Here is a 27,103-nt window from a genome sequence, read left to right on the forward strand (position 1 = left end):
AGGGTTTGTTTTTTTTTTTTTTAACATAGAGGCATTTCTCAACTTCAGTGTTCTATTAAACTACATGAACTCTGTTTTGTTCCTCTTTGAGAGGAGCTGTACTTCTGCTACTAGTAAAGATCACAGTGTACTTAGCCTATAAACTCTTTGAGAGGAAAGGAAAACAAATAACAGTATTTAAAGCAGTGCAAATATGAAAAAGAAACTGAGGATCTGGAAATATTTTGCATTTGTATACCACCTCCTTTCCCAGCATACACAAGGTTACAGTAATGCATTACAGACTTGCAGTATCCTCATAAATTGTGTATTATTACCTCCGTTTTATTGATGGGGGGAGCTGAGATAAAGAAATACTTGTGCTTTCTCAATTAATGCAGTAAGCCAGTAAAAAAAATGGAAATAGTGTCCCCCTTTTTTGAATCCTAATTGTGTTTGAAGCAAAAAAAGCATTTTTTTTCTCTCATAAAATAATAGCAAAAAATTGAAGGAATCTCTGGCTGTTGTAAACTTCATCCCCATTAAGAGTTCCACTCTGTTTATGTCAGTCTTAAAATACGTTTGTTTAACTTGTTCTCTAGTGACAAATATACCACAACCTCTCCAGACAATATGTTTCAGCCTCTCACTGTGCTTATCACTAAAAAAGTTGGCTGCAATTTAAATCTATTACTTCTTGTTCATGATGGGCATAGAGAACAAATTACTCCTTCCCTTTGAAAACTGTGACCATACGCCTCCTCAGTCTTCCTGTCTGGAGATTAAACAATTGCAGTTCTTTTGATCTTTCATTGTAGGTCGTGTTTTCTAACCCTCTGATCGTTCTCACTGCTCTCTCCAGTTATCGACATCACGCTTGAAATGTGGTGCCAAAACCAAGGCACTGCACTCATGGCTGATGCCTTAATAGTACTGAATAAAGCAGAAAGCTTACTTCACTTGTCTCATGGAGCAATTTCCCGTGACACACCAAATCTGATGTTTGCCTTTCCCACCCCTGCCCCCCCCCGGAATGACACTGCTGATTCATACTGCTTGCCCTGTCCTGGGGGTCTGGCTTTCTGCAGAAATGCCACCCCACCTCTCGGGCCCCACCTCACGTTTGTCATACGTGTGAGCAGGGACCCTCCCCGTCTTATTTTTGCATTGTGCCTCTTCGTCAGTGGGGAGCACTCAAAAGACATTTGGTTTGCCATTTTGGAATTGGGCTATCTCATCCTTGCCAGACTAGTGTTGTGGTTTAACCCCAGCTGGCAACTATACAGCTGCTCGGCCGCTGCCCACCGGATGGAGGAGAGAATAGGAAGAGTAAAAGTGAGGAAAAACTCCTGGGTTGATATAAAGACAGTTTAATAGGTAAAGCAAAAGGTGTGCCCACAAGCAAAGCAAACCAAGGAATTCATTCACACTTTCCCAGGGGCAGGCAGGTGTCCAGCCGTCTCCAGGAAAGCAGGGCTCCACCACATGTAATGGTTATTTGGGAAGACAAAATACCATCACTCTGGACATCTCCCACTTCCTCCTTCTTCCCACAGCTTTATATACTGAGCATGACACCATGTGGTATGGAATATCTCTTTGGGATCAGCTGGGGTCAGCTGTCCCAGCTGTGTCCCCTACAAACCTCTTGTGCACCCCCAGCCCTCACAGGTGCCATGGTGTCAGGAGCAGGGAAGTCCTCGACTCTGTGCAAGGACTGCTTGACAATAACTAAAACATCCCTGTGTTATCAGGGATGTGATCAGCTGTATTTCCAGCACGAATCTGAAATATAGCCCCGTACCAGCTACTATGAGGAAATTTAATTCTACCTCGGTCAAAACCAGCACAGCTGGATATATAAAGAGGTATCAGGAATGTAAAACTGCGAGGCCATCCATGCCATTACTAGTGCAGACACCACCATGAAGCAACTACTTTCATAAATTGCAGTGTGGATTGTAAAATCATTCCAGGACCTCACCCACCTCGGGTGGTTCAAGCATTTGCTCTCACGTCCGGTTTGATTGTATTCACTTGGCCTCTGGGGGGCGGATACCTGAGCAAAGGGCAGCCCTGTGTCCCCCCTCCTTCGCTAAGGCCCCGTAAAGCCAAGGCGTTTCAATCTCCTGTCATGGCGCCGGGCGGGCTCCGCGCAGTGCCGCCGCCCGGCCCTAGGTGGCAGCCCTGCCGCAGGCCGCGGCGGGCGGGAGACGGCGCCGGTGGCCCGGAGGCTGCGGGAGCCCGCCCGGCAAGGAGGAGGAGGAGGAGGAGGCGGCGGCGACGGCCGGCGGGGAGCTCCGGCCTGGCGGGAGGAGGCTGCCCCGCTCTTCCGGGCGGCAGCGGTGCCGGGGGCGGGCGGTAGCCGCGGCTTTGTGCAGGGAGGCGGCGAGTAGGACCGGGGGAAGGGGGGGGCCTGGGATACCTGGGCCCGGCGCTGTCGCTGGAGGCTGGGAAGCGGGCATGACTCTTAAAGGAGAGCAGAGGGGAAAAGCCTCTGGGTGCTGCGGGTGGGGACAGGGGACGGGAATTGGAAGCGAAGGACGTTTTGCAGCTCTTACGCAGGCCGCTGTGTTCAGTGCTGTGACCCCTCTGGCAGGCTGAAGCGACGGGAGGCTTCAGGTGGTGATTGTCCAGATCTGGTGCTTGAGCTCCCGGGCCTGGTCCTGCCCTGCAAAGGAAACAGTCTGTGAGAGGGCATTTTCCTGACACCAGACGTGGGCTGCTTCCTGTGCTGGGGATCGTGCCTCTAACACACTGGCGGCATGCCTCAAAAGCGTGATAAAAAAGATAAAGAGAGTTTGCACCCTTAAGTTTGTAGCAGATAGATAGGTGATAGCTGTAGCTGTATGAGTGCACTGGAGTTCGCCAACCCAAGTGTAAGCTTGCAGGTTTCCAGAGCTGGGATGTGAAATACAGGTGCCTTTATAGACTTTTCTCTTAAAAATCCCCTACAGCTGTCGGCCGGTGGCACTGTTTGTTAGATTAAACGATAAAATGGCTTGCTCTCAGCCTGTGCTGGGCAGGTGGTCACTGGTGCTGGACCTGATGCTGCAGGATCCACTCCCTGGGTGAGATGTGGCTCTCGGCATGCGCCTGTGTTCTCAAGTTTTATTTCTTCTTGTGTTTGGGAGGGGTTTAAAGCACTTTGCAGTGCCATGTCCCTTTGGTGTATTTAAAGGGTGCTTTGATTTTGGGCAGCAGCATAGGTAGTTCCCTCAGCGGCCGCGGTGTCTGGCAGACTCGCGGGAGCCTTCCAGTGCCTGGAAGTGTCTGTATCCCTTTCCCCAATGCTCTGAATGAGTGTGCTGGGTGTGAACGGATACAACAGGATTTTGACTTGAGTTAATGTAAGTGCTGAAAAAAATCAAAAGAACCTGACTTAGAAAGGAGATCGAAAAGAAGTCACTGCTGAACCAGGCTTCAAGTGTGCATGGTATTGCTTCAGGTTCTCCATTAATTTCCTAACAGTCTTGTTAGTCAGACCATTGGTTTTGGGAAGGGGGCTGTTAGAGGGGTTATGGCTACATCTGCTTTAGGAAAGTGTTATGCAGTGGGAGTGGATCTGTACAGTGAATCTAGGTGGTGCTGAGGACCATGCTATATGTGCCTTTCAGGATGCTTTGCTTTGTACTAGCTCTGGGCTGGAGCAGTGGACTGCATGTCCAGTAGTGGCTGGAACACATCTTCCAGTTTAGCTTAATTTGAAAGTAATCCAGCTTCAAACTGGCATGAACGAGCCAGGGTGAAACAATCAGGAGAAATCTATTCAAAAGCACACTCCTCATACAAACTGAAATGGTAATGCAGATGCACCCTGTGCATGCTTTTGTTAATTTATCTTCATCTAGTCCTGCAACTCTTACTCACTTTCAGTACCATTTATGTAATTCACCTATTCCATAAAGTTTAAAGGGACTGCTGGCCCAATCCTTGCTACTACCTGTGATCAACTGTAATAGAGCAAGAGCTTTCAAAGAACAGCATGTGTCTTCGTGGATTTCAGAAAGGCAGATAACTGTAGCTCTTTCCAAACCTGAGATCAAGACCAGGTAGTGGTTATTTTAAGTGAAAAGAGTAAGATTTTCAGAGGACTCTATGTAAAATATACCACCTCTTCTTTTTTTTTTTCCTTTATTCCTTCAGCATCAGCTCAAAAAAAAAAAGTAGAAAGTAAGAAAGGTGTAAGCCTGCCTTTGAAACTTCACAAAATCTCATTCTATCACTCTTCCTCATGCTGAGCAGCATTATAACAGTACCTGCAGAATCTACCGCAATTAAACAGTATCTGTACAATTTCCATTCAAAATTTGGAAATTTTAATGTGAGTACCCAGGTTGTGCACATCTGATCCCTGCTGTAAGTACACACACAGTGACTTCACATTTTTAACGTATTTTCTTCTCATCATAGTGTAGACACATTCACATAAAAGTAACTTAAAACATGGGATCTGTTTTCATTTCAGAAGTGTGTTTGCATTCTGTAGTGGGGTGAAGAGGTAAGTTATTGTACAGCATTTGCATTCAACAGGACATGCTTACAGTTCGTGTTGAATTTTTGTACTTGGAACTAGAACTGGCCAGTGGAATTACCACTGAATCACAGAAAGCAGAGATGGAAAAGCCCAGTTAGATCATCTAGCCTTTCTCCTTCCTGGTGTAGGATTATTGTGTACCAGATACTTCAGTGCTTTTTTCCAGTGTAGTTTTAAAAGTCTCCAGGGATATGCCTTGTGTCTCTTCCTTCAGGCAAATATTCCATAACCTTCTGTACTTCACCATTAGAAATCTTTTCCTGAGATTTGACCTAAATTTCTCCTTCCTTAAGTACCTTCCATTTGCTGAAGATTTATTACCTTGAACCATTCTAAGTAATTCCAGTCACTCTTTGATATTGACATCTCTAGCAAGCTGTGTTCTTTCTTAATGCTTTGTCCCTTAATCAGAACAGCTATCTATGGCTAGCCTGTGTCTTTACAGTCTTACACCACCTCTACTTCAGCCTGTAGGCTAATAAGGATTTTTCCTATATTCGTTGTGCTTACATCTTATGTTCATTTTCTTGAGAGTGACTTTTATGAGAGTGACTTTTTCATGATTAACATGCCTGAAATTGCAGTTTTTCTCCGAAGGAAAATTGTAAAAATGCTGTCATTGGGCCCTATGGTTATTATCTTTCAAAGATGTACAGATAGAAATAAAAGTTTATCTCTAATTACCAGGCCTGCAAATTTAGACAGAAACTGTCTCCCACACCACACTAATACATCCTCATTTCAGGGCAAGTTAATAACTGCTCATGCTGCAAAAGGAGCATTAAAACAAACAAACAACAACACAAAAAAAAACCCAAAAAAACCCAAAAAATCCATCTTTCCTACTCTGCTGTGCCAAAACTGCAGTAGTTGTTTTACTTTACTAAGAGCAAAACCTAACAGAGGAACATAGTTGGCCAAGACCAGATTTTCAGTGGATGTATGGTGAACAGTTCTGTAGATTTTGAAGGTAACAAAGAAAATGTGCTTTCAAGCAGAAATCCTTGTCATGGTCACCACTGGAACATTTTCTCCAGAAATGACTCGAGGGAAGGGTACGTGGGGATATTGGAGATGAGAGGTGTTTTGAAAGTTGCGAACTTTTGATATTAAAACTGCATCAGCTTTTACAAACTTTTATCTGTCAGCTTTTTGGGGGAAAGGGTAAGAGGCTCCAAACCTGAAACTGCATTTCTGTTTCATGAAGGTTGGATTTAGTGATCAAATTGCATTTGTTGAAATAAGATACTTGTTATTTTTCTGAAGTCTGACAACACTGTTGATGATTTTTCCTAGACTGTCTGGAAAGACTTGCTGGTACATGTATAAATCTTGGTAGAAATTTACCTTTTGTTCCTTTGCTAAAAATGAGAAGCTTCCTGGTTTGTATCTCACTTTAAAAAAATAAGATTAAAGGATTTTGTTGCTTTCACCAAGTGCTCAAAAGATAGTTTGCTGTCTGATAGCTTGCTGACTGGTCAGAGTTTTGCAGCTTGTCTTTAGTCAGGGTTCGACTCTTGTTTCACACACACAAATAAAACCTGAGAAACTTTTAACTGGAACCCAGTTGGTATGTTTGTAAACATAAAATGACTTAGTTGCTATCAAATAATCCCAGCGTTTACTAAGCAGGCAGAGGAATATAGAGAACATACAAGTAAAGCAAATAAACAGAATCCTTGCTGAAACACCTGTATGGTGGATTTGCAACTTTAATTATCTTTATAGCAAAATGGGAGTGGGACATGTTTTTATGTGTCAAGACTGAAGTGAAGACGTTTTGTGTTTTAGGCTTGTGTTTGTAGACCTTTTCCTACACAATGGTTTCTCCTACATGAATTATGTAAACATCTGATGGAAGGATGTAAAGAAGATGGAGCCAGACTCTCATCAGTAGTATATAGTGACAGGATGAGAAGTAATGGCCTCAAATTGAAATACAAGAAGTTCCATTCAAACATAAAAAATTACTTTTTCAATGTGAGGGTGACCAAGCACTGGCACAGGTTGCCCAGAAAGGTTGTGGAGTCTCCATCCTTGGAAATACTCAAAACCCAACTGAACACGCCTCTGAGCCACCGGCTTGGAGCAGGGGGCTTAGAGTGGATGATCTCCAGAGGTATCTCCTGACCTCAGCTATTCTGTGATTCCATGATTTGATTGGAAGAGTGGTAATTACAGGACAACATCCTCTGAGTGTGCACACTCAATTGTTAGTGCTTTGTAACATTAGGTGTATGAGAGCCTAAACATTTTTGTCCGTATGTTAAGCTTGTTCATAGTTAGGAGCCTAAGAATTTTCCTTTAGCAAGCTGCAAATTACCTGAAATGAGAAGGTCAGCTGAGCTCACTCTTGCTCAAGAAAACATTCAGATTAGAATTTTATTTGAGGTGTGTGAGCTTGTCCTTGAAGGTGGGAAAATGGAAATTTGGATTAATCTTAAAGAAGACTACTAACAAATAGAGTTTCAGAAGGTTATCAGAAATTGAAAAGGCAGAACAAAGAAGTAGGCACTCCAGCTGTGTATGTTTATGCCTATGTGGCCTCTCCTGCTATTTCACCACTTCGCTCTCTCATCATTGACACGAGGTCACAATGAGCGTGTAATGCTACCAAAGTGGCATTGTTCATGTGTGCACTTTTCCCTATGCTACCTGTGCGACTTTCATAACCTACAACCACCTTTACAGCAGTCAGAATCTGTCTCTTGCGTTGGGCGGAGCACGTCTTCCTCCAGTTCTCTGCCAAGTATGTTTCTTTGTGTACACCTTTGTGTACCTCAGGCTCTTGGGTTTGTATTCTTCTTTTTTCCCATTGCTATAGAACATATATGCACCCTTCCTAGCCCTGTGCTCTACTGTGGTGTGCATTTCTCATACCTCCATTCTTCTTTCCTCTGCCAGTTGCCTTAGTGGAAAGTGAAATTTACGCAGTCTAAGTCTCTGAGATCCCACTCCAAGTGTTCTGGTTGCCACTTTGAAATCATGCAAAGTGGAACATGCATAATAGAAGCATTCAAAGGAGTAAAGTTGATTTACCAATAACCGAGCTCTTTGAGAACATTTTTTTCGTTGTACATTCTCCAGTAGCAAAAATGGTTTAATGTTTATCACTTTCCTCTACATCCATCTGCTCATTCATCCCTCTTTACCACAATTTGCCACCTTTTGGTTCCTTCTTTTGCCAGCCTTAATGGGATCAGCTGGATCAGTGAAGTGAATCAGGATAAACAGAGTGGGCAAGGGCAAACAGTGGAGGGCGATTTCTTAAGCCTATTTTAGTACCAAAGCCAATATAATGCAAAACTATAGCCTGAGAAGTGAGGAGGATGATGCCCTGGTGGTGCAATAAGAGGCGGAGAAAGGCTGATGTCTGTGCTGTACAGCCAATGCTAGTGCAAAAGAAAAGTACAGTGTGAAAGCTGGAGTGTTTGAGGCATGTTTACACCCATGGGAAAAGTGCAAACAGTGAACCTGACAGGATTCCCATACAGCTATGTGTTATGGCAGAAAAACCCATCGTGACTTTGGAATGATGATTTCAGTTGCTGTTATGACTATGTTCCTCCATCCAGGAAGGAAGGAAAAAAAAGAAAAAAGAGGTATAAACACCAAACCCGACTATCAAAATTTTTCACTCACAGAGTGTAAAATCCATTCCGATCATATGTGCTGTGCTTCTAAATCACTTGGGCACTTCTGATACTTTCATTTACTGTTATTAGCCATTGCACGTGGATGCAGCCGATACTGGTGCACTACCCAAGAGCCCTGATTGTATATGCCATGGGTTTATGGGGCACTTTGTATTCTCCTGCTTTTCCAGAAACTTCTGTTTGTGAAGCCTCATGAGAGCTCCCTCTTGTACTCCTGTGAAGCTCAGCATCCTGTAACAGAAAACCAGGGTGATTTCGTTTGGCATGGGATTCTTTCACATGAGCTGTTATCTACCTGTCTGTGCAGGTTAAGTCTACAGTTCCATATGTAATACAGTTTTACTATCTGAATGCTATAATTTTGTAACCCTAACACGATGTAAGGGTAAGAATGCAAGTTTTGTTGTCCCTCACAGGTTTTTCTGTTGTTTTGAGCAAAATGTTCAATGCATCTGGTATTGCTTTCTTTAGGTATAAATTTGATTTGAAGAGATAGAGTTCATCAGCGCATAAGTGTTATGTGACCTTAGCGCTACGTAACTGCAAAACATTGTTTGCCAGTTTGCACCATCTGTATGTACCTGATGTCCCCAAGTCTCAAACACCTCAGGACACCGATTCGGTTTCCCTGGTGGTACGGGAAAGGAGGAGGGAGATTGTTGCTCTCTGTTAACTTTTACTACGGGAATGCGGGATCTTGCTTGGGGATGTCCACATAGCAAAACCTGGGTGTTACGGTCTGGGCAGGAAGGTGCTGCTTGTCCTGCTCTCAGCAGCCCTTGGCAGCTGGTTGTAATTATGCACTGCAGCTTCAGAGGAAGTTGCTGGCTGTGGGGAGCGTGCAATGCTTGGCTGCGGATCCGCTGCTTTTAAGGGTACAATGGAGATAGAGTAAAAAACAGTGGCACAGAGTGAAGGGGAGGGTGAAAGCCTAATTATCCCCCACTTGAACTAGCTGCCTTGTTAAATCATTACATATTTCTGAAAGTCCCTTGATAGATGTATATCCTAAATGAAGTCAGATGAGGGAAAGGCTGTTCAGATGCCAGGAACTCCAGCCACAAAGGACTAAAACTTCAGTAACAAAAAACCCTCTAAAACTATGTGGAAAACTATTTATTATTTATTTTACTACTCTCTACAAAAAAAAAAAATAATTAGACCGATTTATGTCTCTTGGAAAGAAAAATTACATTGAGCTGACATATTGCAATGACTATTTTTGGTCTTACCATTTAAAATTATAGAGTTATAAATAGAGCAGTGCAAAATGCAGCTATTTTGATTCTCACTGGGGTTCACACAAACATTTTCTTTAGTTTCAATCATTGGATTCATCCCTCCACTCAATGCTGATTCTGCTTTGAATGCAGAGGATTCCTGATTTTTGATTTTTAAACAGCTAAATCAATTTGGAGTTGAAGAGTTTTTGCTGACTCTTAAGGTATGCATTGTTCTAACATCACCTTGTAATTATCTCAAGCTTGCCAAAAGAACTGCGGAAATTTCTGGGAAGGTGGCTATAGTCCTGGTTTTGCAATGAAACCCAAAATGAGGCAAGTTTTGTCTGGCACTGGACGTTGTAACAAAAGCTCTGGTTATAAATCTTGAGAAAAGAACATTTGTAATGGAAGTGGTCAGTGAATCCTAAATAGCAACAGAATGTGTTGCTATGAAATGTGTATACCTAGAGGGGAAAAAAAATGATCCCACTCTTGATAGAAAAGCAGCAGCTTACTCAGAGCTATTCTGGGATGTCAGAGTCAGTCATCAACTCCCTGGTCTGTGGTTGCATCCTTTTAAATTTTGGCCCCTCCAGGCAACCGTGATTTATGTCTTTAGCAGACGAAGCAGCCAAGGTGCATAGTAGAGAGAAGATGTAAAGGTGGGCAAGATCATCTGCTGTGCTGGATTATATTTGGGAGTACAGCAGAACTGTGACCTGGGTGTGGGGTTGTTGGTTTTTTTCCCTTTGCTCTGTTTCTCAGATGTAGACACTTCTTGGGGCCATCCAGATGAGTTATCTTATGTCATGAACTGTCTGATTAATTCAGGTGTTGTCTAATCACATCAGCAGTTCTTTCAAACAATTTCTGTGCTTCATACCTCATAGTTTAGTGCTGTATGTGGATACTACATGTAGTTAGGCAGCTACAGCTGACTTGAGTCTTGGGGACAACTCAAGGTTATTGTGGCTGCTTTACTACCAGAGGATAGTAGAGGATATTAAAACTAGGATGCTTTGGACAAGCTTCTGAGATGCACTTTCCTGTTTAAGAGATGAGGTTTTTTCATTCAACGGTATCTAACACCATGAAAGAGTACCAGAATTCATAGTATGAAATAGAGTATGCTTCAGTGTCAATCAGAGATTTTGCGTAGCTTTTTTTTTTTTATTCCCTAATTTACTTCCCGTATTCTCACTGATATTTTCCCCAAGTAGAATTAGGAGGATAAAGAAAATAGCTTTAATTTTCTTTAAAATTTCTTGCCAGATTTTAAAGAGCTTGACATTTTAACATAAATAATGATTGCTGTTGAATGAAGACTATTTTTCTGAAGCCTGAAAAATCTAGGGAGTTGACTAAAACCAATGACTGTGGTGTAGTTATGACCCTGAGCTGGTGACCCTTCGACCACAAAGCTAAGGTGCTGCTTGTGTAGAAGTACCTGTATCTATACAGGCTTCCTAGAGAGGTGGTCGATGCTCCAAGCCTGTCAGTGTTTAAGAGGCATTTGGACAATGCCCTTAATAACATGCTTCAGCTTTTAGTCAGCCCTGAAGTGATCAGGCAGTTGGACTGGATGATGGTTGTAGGTCCCTTCCAACTGAAATACCCCATTCTGTAAAACAAACCAAATCGCTCCAGTTTCATCCTATAACCCTTATTGATTGCCTTAAACCGTTCTTTTTAATGGCTACAAAAGAGCCTGCTGCTGGAAAAAGTTATGACACTAAAGGTATTGTGAACAGGTCTGTAAAGACTTGCACAGCGAACAGTGACCAACCTTTTAAAGCACCTGTATTACATGAGCAATTCACGCAGCACTTGAGATCAGATTCATTGAGCCATGATGCTCTTCAAAGCTAGTGAAAGTGTCTTCAGACCTTTAAGGCAAAGTACGAAGAATTTCTGGATGTGCTTTCAGGCATCTTTTTGTATTCCAGCATCAAGGAAATACACAAAGCTATGCATCAATGGTATTTCTAGTTCAAAGTCATTGCATACCTCAGTGTTTAATGCATTTATCCTCACAAGCCTCTTGTTGATACAAGTGTAGAATTATGAGTTGAGCATTTAGGGGTCTGTGATGGGTAGGTGGATTTAACCAAAGTAGTGCCTAACAATTATGCCATTGTTTCTTTCTGTCACTTATACAACAAATTTGTAAAAAAGAGTATTATGTACTGCTCATGGACCAAAGTCTACTTTAATGTACTCGGTTTAAAAATACGTACTTTTAAATATCAAAAATTATCTAATAACTTTGTTGCTTTCAGTAGAATTACTCCAGAGGATCCTAACTCCAAAGCCTATTGTGGCTCCAGATCTTTCTTAAGGTTGTCCTAGATCTTCTTTTGCTTATTCAGACCAAGAACTTGCCGCTATTCCCATCTGATCATGCATTAGGTTTCTGTGGAAATCAGGCTGCAGAGGGAGAAGGCTGATATTGATATGAAGACAAGATTTGATCAAGACCTAGGAACTCAGGAGTACTCCGACATCTCCCAGCCTGTATATTGTCAGGTTACCTGTGCATATGGGAGGGAAAGAGAGGAGATCTGTAGCTCATAAATCTGTATTTACTTAGGTGAATAAGTGAATTGTTGGAGATAAAGAACTGCATGTTCACATCAGAGCAACAAGACTTGTTTTATGGCAAAAGCATAAGTGTGACTTTATGTACTTATCTCAGGCAGGTAGTACTATTGACAGTTTCACCCAGAGACATCACCTGTGGTGTGGTTTTTGCCACAGAAAAGTGATTATATTTAATAACATTTCCCAAACAGTAAAAATGCAAAAGCACACATTTATTAGCTGATACCTTGCAAGAAATTAACTCAAAACCGACATTATTTTTGAGTTATGAAAGCTCAGAAAAATACCTGACACTACAAAACCTCTTTGGCACCTAAGAGCTTAAAAAGAAGGAGGATATTTTTCCCAACTTGAAAAAAAATAATAAAATGCTAAAATGGACTAAAACCTTTCTATCAGAACATGTTCTTAAGGTCAGCTTTTAAACCTGTAAAAATAGGGGGTTAATGTAAATGGAAGCAGTGACAGTTTTTTAAATATAGGAACAGTATGGATGCTGACAGAGGTTTATAGAGTCTGAAGATGATGAGAGTTTTTTTGTTTGTATTAGGCGTAAATGTAATAATTTGAAGATACAGGAGAAAATCTGCTCTTAATGGTGGAAGTAATACTGAAGAAATGGTCTGAATTTATTTGATATAATACTTTTTTTAATAACTATGTCTATTAAAGACATCTGCTGAAAGTCCGTAATGCTGATTTAATAGGGAGAAAAAAATAACAAAGTTCTTCAGCAATCCTGTCATCAGTTTAATGTTATGGACTGTTAAAAGAGGGTTTATATATGCAACATTATTAACTGAAGTTCTGCTCAAATTGAAATCAGGCCCACAAAACTTGCTTTTCTGCAGTACATGCTAGGTTTTAAAACAAGTACTTAAAACTATACCAAGAGAATGAATATATTTGTACTTTCTTTAAGATTTTTAAAGGCAATCAGGCCAGGCAGAGAAATATTTCTAAACACCTATACTCTTGCTTACAGTATGTGACCTCTCTAGCAATGTTAATGTGCAACAAAAAAATATAAACTTCCTATACTATGTCATTACTATAACTAGAGAAAAAAAATCCGCCTCCAAAATGACTGAATTACAATTTGTAATAACACACCCAATATTTTACACTGGCTTTGTCAGGGCTGAAAGATACGTGTTGCATTATGAGAGAGATTGAGGACAAAAGGAGGTGGGAACAGAATCTCAAAGATCATGGTCTGGAAGAAAGCTTCCTTACAGGAATTAAATAATTCAGATTAATCACTTTGTTGCCTAACTATGGTTGGCGTTGTTGTAATTTTTTTAAAAACTTAAATTGTAAGGATTGAAGTAAAGTAATAAAACACATTGTATTTTTATAGCTCGAATGTGGAGGGGCCTCATGTTTTCCATGCCTGTAGCCTTGATGATTCTTTTGGCAGCTCTGCTGGTGATAAAAGAAATAACTCACCACTGTCAGGGAATTTGGCTGTTTCATCATTGACATGAGAGGCCAGCATAACTCCATGGTGATTGCTGTCTAAATGACTTATGTAGTTTCTTCATATACTTTTTGATTGAAGAGTGATAACTCAGGCGATGAGTTATTTGGCATCAGCCACTGAGACAATCTGTTTTCTTTTTATAAATCCTACGGCACCTTTCAGCCACCCATTTTTAAATAAGACTATGGTGGACTAGGTTCTAAAGTGCCCGGTAAATTTAGCCAAAGGATGGTTAAATTAGATTTTACTGTCATTCTTTTGCTTTGTTTATTTTTTGTTGTTAAATTATAGTTCTTGAAGGAGTATTGATAAAATAAGAGGTGGGCTAAAAGACTGCCTTTATGTTACAACATAGGAGTATGACAGGGCATTTCACTCCTGGTGGTAGTGGCACTGTCTCTTCCCAAAAGCAGACTGCGTTGTCACAGAACCCAGAGAGGAAAAAATACACTGACACCAGCCCAACTCTATGCAGAAGACACATCCAAGAGGAGGGAAAAGAATAATTAAAAAATTTCTACAATGAAAAAATTTCTATAACAAATCACAACTCAGAATATTATTAAAGATTTAACTATAAACTACCATTGTGCAAGGCAGAAAGTTGTTGTACATTAAAGTTAGTATAAAACAGGTTGAATTATGCTGTAAAACTGACAGGATTTCATGCAAGGTTTTGGGTGGAAGCAGAAGCAGTTTCCTTGCTGAGTACCAAAGACGGTTAGATTTGCTAGAGTTTTATTTGCAGGGTTGCCCACATAACACAATGACTGTAGAGTGCTAAATACGATCTGAAAAGCTGCAGAGGTGATGGGGGCTTTAGACATCCCCTTTGTTAATATCTACTGTAAACATGCTGTTAATGTTTTTATTAAAATACACCAGTTAAATCTTACAGAAAGAGTTGCAGCCAATATTTATGTTAAACCTATCAGCCTCTTGTGTTTCTCTGTCTTGTTTTCACATTTGCTCTTTTTTTTAGACAGAGCAGTGAGTGAAAGGTGTAAAGGAGTTTACAGTATTTATACTGCAGTAACGCACAGGGCTCCAGTCAGAATCCATGTCCTTTTGAGGCAGATGTGTAAACAAATGTAAGGACGTCGTTCCTTCTTGAAAGTGTGTTTAAAAACCATCTGCATCAGACGTGTCTTGATTTAGGTCATAAGCGAAAAGATACCACCTTTTTTCAGTTCCATTTCAACTTTGCAATGACAGTGCACCATTGTGTGGTTACTTTCAAAGAATTCTAACTATGCAAAGTTTAGTATTTGTCCAAGAAAAAAAAATATACATAAGGAGAAAAAGTTAATCACAGAGCAGTTGTATGTACAGCCTGAGTCAAAAGACTATCCACTGTCCTTACTGAGATAGTTCCGTGATTGTCACCTGGGTTGATTTCATATGGGTCTTGGGTTTGAATCTAATAGTCACCCAAAGCCAGTGAGAAGAGGATTATGACAGATGAGGCGTTGTCATTCTTCAGTTCTTTCTCACTCTTATTTTTATCCATTTCTAATTTTTTCTCTTTCATGTGTATTTATAGGTTTCAATTTGTGTTTGCTTATTGTTCAGAAAGGGCTCCTTCATGGAAAAGAGGGACTCGCAGTCTTCCTCACTGTCTAGAAACAGACTGACTTTTTGATTCTAAGCAGCACCCCGGAATTCATGGTGACAGGTGAAGCAGGGCTGCTGGCCTTCACAAAATGTAGGGCATGTTTGAGAACACAAAGCTGCCTGCTGCACTCAAGTGGGCAGTACCGAGAGCACCTCCTGTGGATAAGAAGACACCGTGCATTTTGAGGAGTAGGGTTCGGGAGAAGTCCATTGGTGTGCAACCATCCTACTCACAGTAGTGTTTCAGTGACTGCTCCATTGGTGCCATGATGGCTGCTACATTGTGCTTACAGTAGATCTTGCCCTCTATTCCATTTTTTACTCTGTCCGTGTGTGTGTTGCACGAAGGTCCAAGCTTTCAGATCTGAATTTGCTCTCTGTGATTCTGAGATTCAGATTTATTGCTGTTTGATTTTTCAACCTGACAAAACCTCACTTTTATTTTCTAATTCATATTCACTTTTTCTCCACAGCAAAATCTGCCAATCATGGCAAATTACATGAATGATTCTGTGGAGGCTAAACCAAGATTGCTGAACTCATTTTCATGCATGGCTAAACATAGAATTGAACCTCATGCTCCAGAAGTGAAAGGTTAGTGATTTTAGATAATTTTAAAACGATTGTACAGGAGTTGATACAGCTACAGTCAGTCTACCCTAATCCTGTTGTTTGTTGACTCTGCCCTTGCAGAGGCACTGCTTTCTGTCAGTGATAAAGGGGAGACATTGCTTTCAGTGATGCTGATTCGGCAGAGCTAAGAATCAGTAAATTAGCAGTGACTATAAGGGAATTTTGAACGTTGGTGAAGTACCAAACTTCTATTGTTACTGTGTCTTGGAGAAGAAATTCCAATTAAGTTACTGTACCAGGCAATGTGGGACAGATGGCAGTCCTCTTTCTGAGTCACAAGACAGTAAAACGGGGAAACTGTGTATCCAGTTTTTGGCTTCTCAGTGTCACCGCTATAAAATTACCTCAAAGAACCATATACAAATAAATAAGTCTATAGAGCTAGTATACATTCTAACGAACTGTTTGTTTAGTAACAAAATGATGTGGACAGCTGAAGAATAATTAATTCTGCCAATTCAGTATCTTTGCTATTTATGGAATGATACTCTGTATTCCTCAGGTCTCTTCTTGATTTTTTTCTTATCTGCACAAAGTTAGATGCTTTCATAAATACAATATTCAAGTTGATTAATTTTCATGGATCATGAGGTGCACATAAAGGTATCTAATCCATACAGCAACTGAATGGTGTGATACCGACAGAGAAATTGAAGAAGCAGCATGCTCTTAAACACCAAAGAAACCCCACCAAAAAAGCCTTTTTTTTTTTTTGGCAGCTGGCAATGTGCATAGCTACAGTTGGGACAAAACTGGTAAGATGGGGTTAAAGGGAGTAACTTCTGGGTATTCCAGCTTGAGATGATATGCGGCACAGAGCTTGACTTGGCATCAAAGCATTACTAAATAGAACTACATCAAGTATGTGAGAGTACTGGAAGAACTGATAAATATTACCCTCTGGGTAGTGTACAATTCAGCTTTTTCTTCTCTATGGAAGGGAAGTCTGTCACCCTGCTTTAACTGATAATTATGAATGGCTGGTAGAGGTCAATTAAAAAAAAAAAAGCGTCAAGCTTCTGGTGCCACACTAGCTGAGGCAGCATGTGTTTCCTTTTCCAGAAAGGAAAGGTAGATTCAAAAAAACCACACTAAACCTGTAATGAAAAGGTACTACCTTCCTATATTCTGTCATTTGCAGGTCTTGACAAGACAAATTGGTTGTCTAGTGAAACACATAATTCTAACCCCAAAATTAATCTGTGGTTAGTGCACTGACCTAGAAATCAAAATACCAACATGCAAGTTACTGTGAAAAAATGTTGGACGCCCTAGATCAGTATAGACCAATATGCAAAATTACTGTGCCGACAGGTTATCTCCTGTGAGTGAGACATGCAAAACTAAGACACTTTTACTGAGTTCTGGATTAATAACATAAATTTCTAGAAGAAATGGTAGTCAGAAAGGTGAAGAGGAAAAGGAATGACTGTACATCTCATAGGACAAGAATTAGGCAAAAAAAAAAAAAATCTATACATGTAGGTTTTGATGCTACACCATGGAAAAATGAAAAATGCTGTTATTTATTTCCTATTTTATGGGGTACTGTTTATCGTCGGTGTTCTGATGTGGAGATAGTGCTTTGGTATTCTTGGCCTGTAGTGCTGGATTTCTCTAGAATAGGTACCACGTGAATCATGGGAACACCCATGATCTCAAAGCCCCAACAACATGGGCTGTGTGTTTATATCGCCTCATTCAATCAGAGTGCTTTGTTGAGCTATTAAATGCAAACCAAGCTTAATAAGCTAATGAAGTTACCTTAACATATCTGTTGCATGAAAATCATGCTATGTTACATTGTTACAAATATTTGTTATATGCAGACAAAAGTGGGACTGAAAATAAGGATGTAAATACCTTATCTGGGCACATTTACCACATAAAATCAACTATAGCATGATTTGAAAGCAATGCCCCTGATAGTTTGCAAAGTTAGTGGTTCATAGTAAATAAAGGAGATGCCAGCATGGATGGCAGAGTGAAATAAAGAATCATAGGTACTGTCTTTTGGCAATTCAGTGTTCTGTGGCTCATCATTGCCGTGCGAAGAGGAATAGTGATGCTTAGAAGGATTTGAGAGCTACATGTAATAAATGCTAATTATTATCCACGTACATTTCAGGCAAACTCAGAAGTGAGATCAGATCCAAGTCTGATCCACTCATGTCTGGTTATATCCGGGAAGAACCAGAAGTCCTTTCACAGTTGCTTCCCGGTTTACCAGCCCCATCTGCCCTATATTGCAATTTGCTCAATTATATAAAATGAATACATACACACACACACATGTGTATATATATCCATATATGCATATATATCTTGCTGAACACTAAGACTGCACTTCATGAATGACATAACACTCTTGGATTCAATATCTTTGGGGAGCAATAGAGGCCAAAATGCCCACTATTGTTGTGTTCGCTTCTACATGGGGAGCTATGTAAAAATGAGAATGTTTACCAAGAATAAACAAAGAGTGGCACCTAAGACAATTAAATCCATAAAGGGGGTGCGATGACTACAGAAGGACACCAAAGAGGAAGAGGACAGGATTTACTGGACATGCCTGAGAAAGTAAAAAGAGGTGGTTGTGGCCAAACAGCAAAGAGAGTCTGTTAGAAAGCGGAAGGCGTCCTTCCAAAAGCCAAAGACACATCTAAATGAAAAAAACAAAAAGTATCATAGACACTGACAGACATACTGTTAAAATTATTATTAGGCAGACCAATGATGAGTCTGATACCTAACTAGCTAAGAGAATCAAAAATAGTTCAATATCCTTCTTCCAGTGCATCAGGAGGAAAAAAACATTGTCAGTGAGCCTGAATATGACAGGGGTATAAAATGAATTCTCAGGGAGGACAAAGTCACTGGAGAGAAGCTGAACCATTTGCATCCTTGTTCACTGTGGAGGAAATCAGGGAAATTGTCCTTCCAGAGCCCTTTTGGGGCATTCAGGGAAGTCTGCAGGGGTGTCTCTGAAACTGAAGTATCTGGAAGAGGTAATGGTACAAATGGCAGATGAATACAGAAGAATCTCCAGGATCTGAAGGATTCACCTGAGAATTCTAAGAGAACTCAGGGATGAAATATCTACTAATAGCTGCATTTAACCTCTCTTTTCTATATTCCTCAGTACATGAAAATCATAAGGTGTCAAATGTGATGTCAGTCATTAAGAAAGGTTCCAAGAGTGTCCAGCAAACTAAAATTTGATATCTGTTCCAGGTGAATGAGTAGATATTGTAATGAGAGAGAGAATTAGTATCTACATGAACAAATATTATCTAATCCGTGAGAGTTAACAAAGCTGTCTGACTTCTTTGAAGGAGGCAGTGATATGTAGCATCATCTGACTGATACAGTCAACTTGGATTTCAAAAATACTTTTGACAAAACTTTTTATCGAAGTGTTTCAGGAAAACCAAGCAACATGAGAATGTCACTGGCATAGGAAGGCAGGTGCTGGAATGGATGAGAATATGATTTGAAAGATGTGAATGGTGGGTAGGTCATCACTGTATGGAATTAAATGGCTGGTTCTTGCACAGGAGGAAGATCACTAGTGAAATTCCATACGGCGTCTATCTTGGGACCTGTACTGCTCAATATATTCTTAAATGACCTGGAGAAGGGAAGTGAATCAGTGAGGTGACAAAGCTTTGCTGATAGGAGGTTATGCAAGGTAGTAAGGACAAGGGAGACTGCACAGCTTGCAGAAAGGTTGACTGTACAATAAAACAACAGGTGCAATTGTAAAGTGCAGTGTAGGTAATTGTGAAGTGATACATTTGGGGGGAAGAATAGTCCTATCTTCACATCTTGGATCATTGGGCATTGGACTAGATGACCTTTAAGGGTCCTTCCAACCCAAACTATTCTATGATTCTGTGATTTCTGAGCTGTCGCAAAGGTCTTCAGGAACAAGATCTTTGGGCTATGCTAGGCAGTTCCATGAAAATATCACTTAGTAGTAGTTGAAGAAAAAAAAAATAACAACTCAGGAATTATTAAGAAGCAAGTAGAGAACAGAGAGGATTATCATGCTTACTGTTCAAGTGCATGTGCTCCTGTAAAAATCCAGTGTTTACAAACTTGAATACTGCATACAGTTCCAGTCTCTTTATTTTGGACAGGACATAGTAGAACTGAAAAGTATTCAGAGATTACAAGGATGATCAGAGATACACTGTGACTTCCATTACAACATGCAAGGAACTCCTCTGATCCACTGAATAGCCAAGAATCTTCATTTGGAAAAAAACATGACATAGGGGGACTGTAAGAAGAGGTCGGCAGAACTGAGAGGTCCGGAGAGAAGTGGAGTGGGCTTTTCACTGTCTCTTCTACTACAAGCATGAGGGATATCAGAAGAAGTTACTAAGAGCTTCATTTGGAACAAACCAGAGGAACCAGTTCTTCAGACAACCTATGTGGACCTGTGGTACTCTTCCTCAAATGATTTTCTGGATCAAAGAGTTTATAGGGATGGAAGGAGAGACTGGAAGGAACCTTGGAAGGGATGCTGTAGAGAATACTAACTAGATTAATCACATAACCTAACTTGAAAACATTTGAAGGCTGCCACCCAGTATGTGCTCCATGGATTACTGTGGGAGATAGAGCTCCATGCTACATGGCCCTGTGGTCTGAACCAACGCATAAGTTCGTATGTAACCTTCTCATTATAAACCAAAGTCAGAACTAAATAAATGAAGTTATTAACAGCTTAAATATATTAATAACTTTCAAGCTCCCTAAATAATCATAATGTTATGAAAAGTTAGGATCAGAAAGAACTTTAAGAACTCACCTAATCCATCACAATGGCAAAATCAATTATATTTGTGTCCATACTGACAAATTTGTCTAACTTGTTCCTAAAGCTTTCAGTGATGGAGACTCAACAGCCTCCATAAGTAATCTATTTAAAGTCTCACTATTCATACTATGAGAAGGATTTTTTTCCTGTCTAACTGGAATCTAATCAGCTGTTGTTGGCTGTAAACCATTAGTTAACTGCAAGCCTGAGCTAAGATGGGAGGCGTCCTAGACTTCTGATGAATGTTGTCTAGTAACTTAAGTGACTCTGGAAATAGCCTGAACGCAGGCTTGGTTTTTAATGTAGCTAGTAGTTACTGGGTTTTGTATTTTGGCTAATATGACCAAACATGAACAGGGATCTTTTCTGTATCTTTTCAGGGATTTTCTTGTTATTTTAATGTCTTATCTCTTTAGCATTTTCTGGCTTCAGGTAAACTTTCCCTCAGCAGTCTAAATTGAGCATATTTTGACTTTGCTTCAGCAAAGACTATTTGAAAGGTGTGTCTACAGAAAAAGTGGAACAAAAAGATTTCTTTTAAAATATTACTGAAAAACAGCGTGTAGTATTTTCTTTCTTTTCTATAAGGTCTAATTTCTGGGTTTGCCTGTAATTTACTGAACAATATGTATTTGACGTGAAATGTTTGAGCTGTCTTAAGTGATGCTACTCAGTTCATGTAAACTCTGCTTCTTGCAGATGATTGCTAATTGCGTCCCTCGTTTTCCAGGTACCTGACTTGAGAAAGGGCTCCTGCCTAGCAGAAATGCTAAACTCCTACAGATTCAACTGAAGTTGATGTGGGCTGTTCTTGTAAAACACAGTGTACCTTAAATTGTTTAAGTCTTTTAAAAAATCAGCTCAAATGAGGCATTTTAGCAAAACCTTTTAAGCTCAATTTCTTTGTTTCGGTTTCCAGTCTCTAACATGAGTAAGAGCACTGTCCTCTCACTTGCAATGAATCGTGAAAATCAGTTTATTGGTACATGTGAAACAGTCAGGAGCAGTAATGGTGGCCGTTCTGAGGAAATGAATGTCTGTGAACGGGGTTTGAATTAGTAAATAGATACGAGGTGATACATGGAACAAAAAGGGAAAAATGTATTAAATAGCTGTTCACTGGTGAGCGTTGACAATTCTGTGTACAGAATGAAGCAAACATCCTGTGGAAAAATAGTGTGTAAGGGTGTATTTGAAGACTTCATCATACTGTGGATTGCGCAAGGAAGCCAAATAAAGATTGCACAAGGGCTTTGATTTTGGTGGGTTTGAAGTCATTGACTGCAATCTCAGTGATGTACTTTTAATATAGGTTCTTAAATGTATGCTATATATTTGTAGATTGTAAACTATAGCAGTTTTGATGAAACAATGGTGATGTTGGTCAGCACACTGGCACGGGGAGGAAAATACAGTATTTCTCTGTGTTGAAGACTGAACTTAAAAAAAATGACTGCTGTGGAAAATGACCCTTTATTTGTGTTTCCCTGTGATTTAAGAACTTATAAAAACGTTCTTGTTTGAATGTTAAACTTGATTGGTTATGCCAAGAATTGCAGAACAAGTCTCCCATATGAATCATCAGTCTCCCATATGAAGGAGGATGAACCGTAGTTTTCAATAGGTTAAGGCTGTCTTCTGGCTCAGAAAATTCAAAGTGATCATGTTCGCTCTGAAATTCTTATAAATGGCTGACATCTAAACAGTAACTGCCTTGGAGGGGAAAAAAATAAAATAAAATTCCCCCAGCTGCTTCCTTGTCACCAAAGTTGGCATTCCATTTTATTGATGAGGGATTTTTTGTTGGTTGCCCTGTTAATTCAAGCTAAATGGAGATGGGGCAGTCTTTACTGAGCAGACTCGGTATAAGAATGGCTAAAGACATTTAAGTTCCTTCATGTATGTTTCTAGTGTAAGCTGCAAGGAACCCCCAGAAGCAGCTCTCTGGGATTTTTCCTAGTGTCTTTTCTTCTCTCTCTTTCTCGCCCACCTTCACCCCCCTGGCTCCTCCATTCCAACCCCGTTATTCTCTTGAGATCAGTGTGACAGATCAAAGGCTTAGATGGGGCCTGTGCCTGAGCAAGGATTTTCCTTTCCCCCCTTCAAGCTCTCTCCTGTCTCTCTCCATGGATATCTCCTACAGCTCTTAGCTCCAGAACCAGATTTTCAAAATAACAGAAAGACATACTGTGGTATATTGGGACCAATTATCTTAATTCTGCTTCCTAAACTAGGATGTACTTCAATAACATTAATCTGACAGGATAGTGCGTGGGTAACTGCCAGTTCATGGTAATCACTTTTTATTTAATGTTCTTCTTGTGACCGATCTATAATCAGGACAGGAGAGAACAAGTACACATTTTTCGTTCCTTTCCAGCCCCGATTCAGCAGAGTTACTTAGCAGGGTGTGTGTCTCAATCCATGTGCCTATCCTGCTGCAACACCTTGCTGAATCGGAGCCTTCAGTGTTGTTCACAATTGGTAAGATTTTGTAAAAATTCTGACTTGGATTCCCTATGTTGTACAATTTTAAATGTATAGCCTAGAAAGTGTGTAGTTTTGAGGGTGTTTTGGTTTTGCTTGTATTTACACATAGTGATCACTCCACTTCCTGCAATGCCTTAAAGCTCTGACTTTTCTAATTTTAACTTGCTTTCTGATTTTCTTTGTTGCTTCCCCTTCCTACCTTCGTTATTTTGTTCTTCTCTTCCTTTGCAGCCTTGATGACTTTTTCCTTAACTATTTACAGCAACTTTGTTTGCTTCAGACTCGGATCATCCCTTGAAGAATTCCTACAGCTCTGGATGTTCTGACAGCCATAGCTCGTGGCTGCTCCCAGCTGTCATGAGAATTTTTGCCATGCTGTAGTTGGATTTCACAGATACATTCATGGAGGTTGTGGGGTTTTTTTGTTTTCAGTCAACCCTCAACTGTATGCCTTTGCTTTAACTACTCTCAAAATTACATTATTATTCTTTTTTGACTATGGATGCATTAGGCAACGTGCTTAAACAGCTTGTGGTAGTAACTGAAGTACATCTGGTTTGGTCTGTTAGATTGCACTGTGTCCAAGAGAAGCTTCAGCAGAAGTCTTCTTTTTGCTGTTTAAGCAAGCTGCTTCTTGCAGACCCAAAAAGTGTCTGTTAGCTGGTTTTCAAAGTTGTATCAGCGAACACACTGCATGGTTGACTCTAGGTTCACCTTCCAGCAGATGCCTGTGTCACCATGTCATCCATGGATTTATACATAAACCATGTAATTATAGGAGGAGCTTTCAGAAAGGTGTCTACCCAGGCGGCCACTCTGAAGGTTAATCTGTTGCCCAAGATGGTTTGAAACTTGCTGCCACAACGATTGCAGTTTCCAACCTGACTGGCAGCGCCAGGAACTAAAGTGTGGTTTCTAATAGAGTGGGATTCATATTTATCCTCATGGTGATATTTTTAATGTTGCCCATCTACTGGATAACCCCCAGCTCAGCTGACAATAGGAGAGTGGTTTCAGTATGTTGCTCTGCAAAGGCGTATTTTCTATATTATTTATGGAGCTCCTCCCACTAATATGACTAGCTAGATTATCTGTAAGGCTGCACTTGTTCTGAAACCACTATTGATTAAATGCTGAGATGAATTTTTTTTTTAGAAGCTGTCATTGGAACATGCTTAGGCTGCACTTGCTGTCAGCTTAACAGTCATGTTTCTGTGTCTTCCTCTAAATTCCTCTCCCAGCTGGGCTCTTTCATATCTTAGCATTAAAATAGATTCTTCCTAATTAGACAGATCTCTGTCATGATAATCATCTTGAGAACGTATGCTGTATTTTCATACTGCGTATCTTTTCACAGATCAGGCCTGTGCTTTATAATTTTTCAAAATCGTAACTCACTGAATAGATCCTTTACCAAGCAATCATCTCCTCTAACTGGTAATTAGTGTCCTGTCAGCTGATATCGGTAGGCATTAGTGTTCGACTGCTGGCATCAGCAAGTTCATCTTACATCACTTGGAATTCTGATATATGTGATTCGTTTGAAATTCCAGTTGTGAAGATAGTTTTCTAAAGCTGATGTGCGGGGGGCTGTGGGGATGCGTGGGTGTGTAAAAGGTATAGAGCAAACATACACATTTGTACGTGCAAAATAAATTACTACGTAAGAGGTGAGTGTGCGTAAGTCCATGGTCATACACATAAGTGCACACATCTATCACGAGTGAGCCTGTACTTGTGTCTCATTACAGAACGGAGTTGTTTGGTCAAGGCTGTGAAGAACATCTGTTTTGATGACAATAATCAGTAGTATAACGGGGCTGAGATCTCTCTATTTCTTGCATTGCCCAGGACTTTTTCTGAGGGTTTTTTCCCATTTCTATTTATTCAAAACCGTTGACTTCCCAGAAGTGTTGTCCTTCACAAAAATTGAATTTAAGTAGTTTCCTAAATAGCTCATTTTGGCCTTAGGTTTTCAGAAGCTGGTAATTGTTGGTCTAAGTATCCTTAAAATAAAAGTGATGCAAAAATGAACTGTGAAATCTTTTCTCTATTATGCAATTTTACAATTGCCATTCGATACTTGGCTTTAAAATAAAACTCTCCTGTCGGATGAAAACATGTAGTTAGCTCTTAGGTGCTGGATGACAGCTGTAAAATAACATTTTTTAAGAAATGCTGATTCTATTGATTGTTTTTCGATATAGGGGATAGTAAAAGGTTGTACTATAAAATAATGCAAGTATCAACACTATTGCTCTTAAAATGAGTGGGGAAATAGACGGACACATATTTGCTCAGCTTGGTTTTAACCTCAGCCAATTAAAAAATATCTTTTGATCAGAATCAACTGCTTTTAGAATGTATTCAGATTTTTTTTTTTTTTTCACAAAACTGGTGATTGATCTGTTTGCAAAACTTCTAACAATAAGCACCAGTTACTACAAAACTGTTACTCAAATCATCACCCCTGGACTGTGCAGCCTGGCACAACCAAGGTACCTGGCTGAGGGATTAAAAAATTCCTAAATTTTTAAGAGGCTGGAATTTAATTCTATAACAGTCCGGCATGCACTTAAAAAAATTGCCATGTTTGCTGACAAAGTGATGTACTGAAAGTTAAGGCGTGTTTGTGTGAGTTCGTATAGATTGACAAACGCTATTTATGCTAGTCGTAGGGAAAGAACACAACTTCTATAAAATGTATCAAAAAGCAGCCTGCAAAAAAACCCAAACAAAACCCACAAACCAAGCCGCTACTTTTACATGTATTTCTGACTCGCTGGGTGTAAGAAGCGTTTCTATCTTTTTGTGGATTTCTCTGGTGTACGTACGGCCTTTCAGCGAGGCTGCCCGCACTCACGCTGCCGGGCTGCAGGGGGCACTGCGGAGGAACCCAAAAACTACTTTTTCAAAAGTTGAAGCTAATCCACAGCTGCCTCCCTTTCTGGCCTGCTGGCACTTTCCATTTCAAGTGAAAAACAAACAAACAATCAAAAAAAACAAACAAGAAAGCCCCCTCCTCCTTCCCCCCCACCCCCAGTTCTTACATTCAATCTTTTCATGTTTATTCCTACACAACCAAATAATAGTGTTGTCTTGTGGAGTCAGATGGATAGTTGCTGAAGAGTTTGTAACACATCCCCCGGCTCAAAATTAACAGAGATGCCGATCTTTGCAAATGACGCAGGATTTTGCAGTTTCCACTCGCTCTTTGGCTGCTTCTGAGCAGAACTATAATTTTTCCCTGTTTGTTTTGTGATAAAGCAGTAAGCGGTGATGACAAAGAACAGTAAGCAGCTTCACTTCTCAAACTGATACTAGAGAAAAGTTTTAAGGCCGGGGGGAAGACATGCTCATTAGTCCCAACACTGGGGAAGGTACTAATTACTAATTTTATTTGTCTGCTATTATTTTCCATCTCAACATAGTTAGGAAGCAAAAGGAGCAAATTAAAACCAAATTTCATATCGCTGAGCACTTAAAAGAAGACAAAGACAGCTCTTTGCCACTGCCAGTAGCTTAGAAATAGTATCCTATGCTAATCGGCAATGGCAGAAATGAAGATGGTTTAAATCAGATCTCATGACTAATGTATGAGTTCCCAATTTTCCTTATTTCCAGCTGCATATTAAGAGAACAAGGCTGTCTCTCCGAGATAATTCTGGTTTATATAGGTGTATTTAAAAAAAAAAAAAAAGAATTGGAAGCGCATATCTCATAGTGCTAGTTAGAAAATAACAATCAATTAAAATCCTGCGTGCAGTAGCTTTGTCTGCAAAAACGGCTTAAACTGGGTTCCCGGGATGTTATTCTCGATCCATTAATCACCCGCGCTCTATATGGAGGCAGCCACCCTTGGCTCGGAAAAATGTTCCTTGCCCGACGTGTCATGTTTCTCCTCCTTGTTTAAAATAGAAAGTTCAGCCCCGTCTCCGGGAGGCACCGGGCTCCGCGCTCCCTTCCCCTTCAATTATGCAACAGTTTACACGGCAGGCAAACACGGCACACGCCGCTCTGGTGCTGCCCCCCCTCCCGCCTCCCGGACCCTCCACCGGC

The 27,103-nt window shown here is 40.4% G+C and overlaps 1 long non-coding RNA gene across 1 annotated transcript in view; it reads left to right on the forward strand.

Moving 5' to 3' along the window:
* Positions 1-25,083, forward strand: part of LOC141743883 (uncharacterized) — a 66,441-nt gene extending 41,358 nt beyond the window's left edge. Inside the window, exons 3-4 of the long non-coding RNA XR_012587237.1 lie at positions 15,567-15,687; positions 23,276-25,083. This is a non-coding gene — a long non-coding RNA (uncharacterized LOC141743883). The remainder of the gene's footprint in view (positions 1-15,566; positions 15,688-23,275) is intronic.
* Positions 25,084-27,103: the final 2,020 nt, after the last annotated feature.

Source organism: Larus michahellis, chromosome 5, assembly GCF_964199755.1.
Source record: "Larus michahellis chromosome 5, bLarMic1.1, whole genome shotgun sequence".
NCBI classification, from domain to species: domain Eukaryota; kingdom Metazoa; phylum Chordata; class Aves; order Charadriiformes; family Laridae; genus Larus; species Larus michahellis.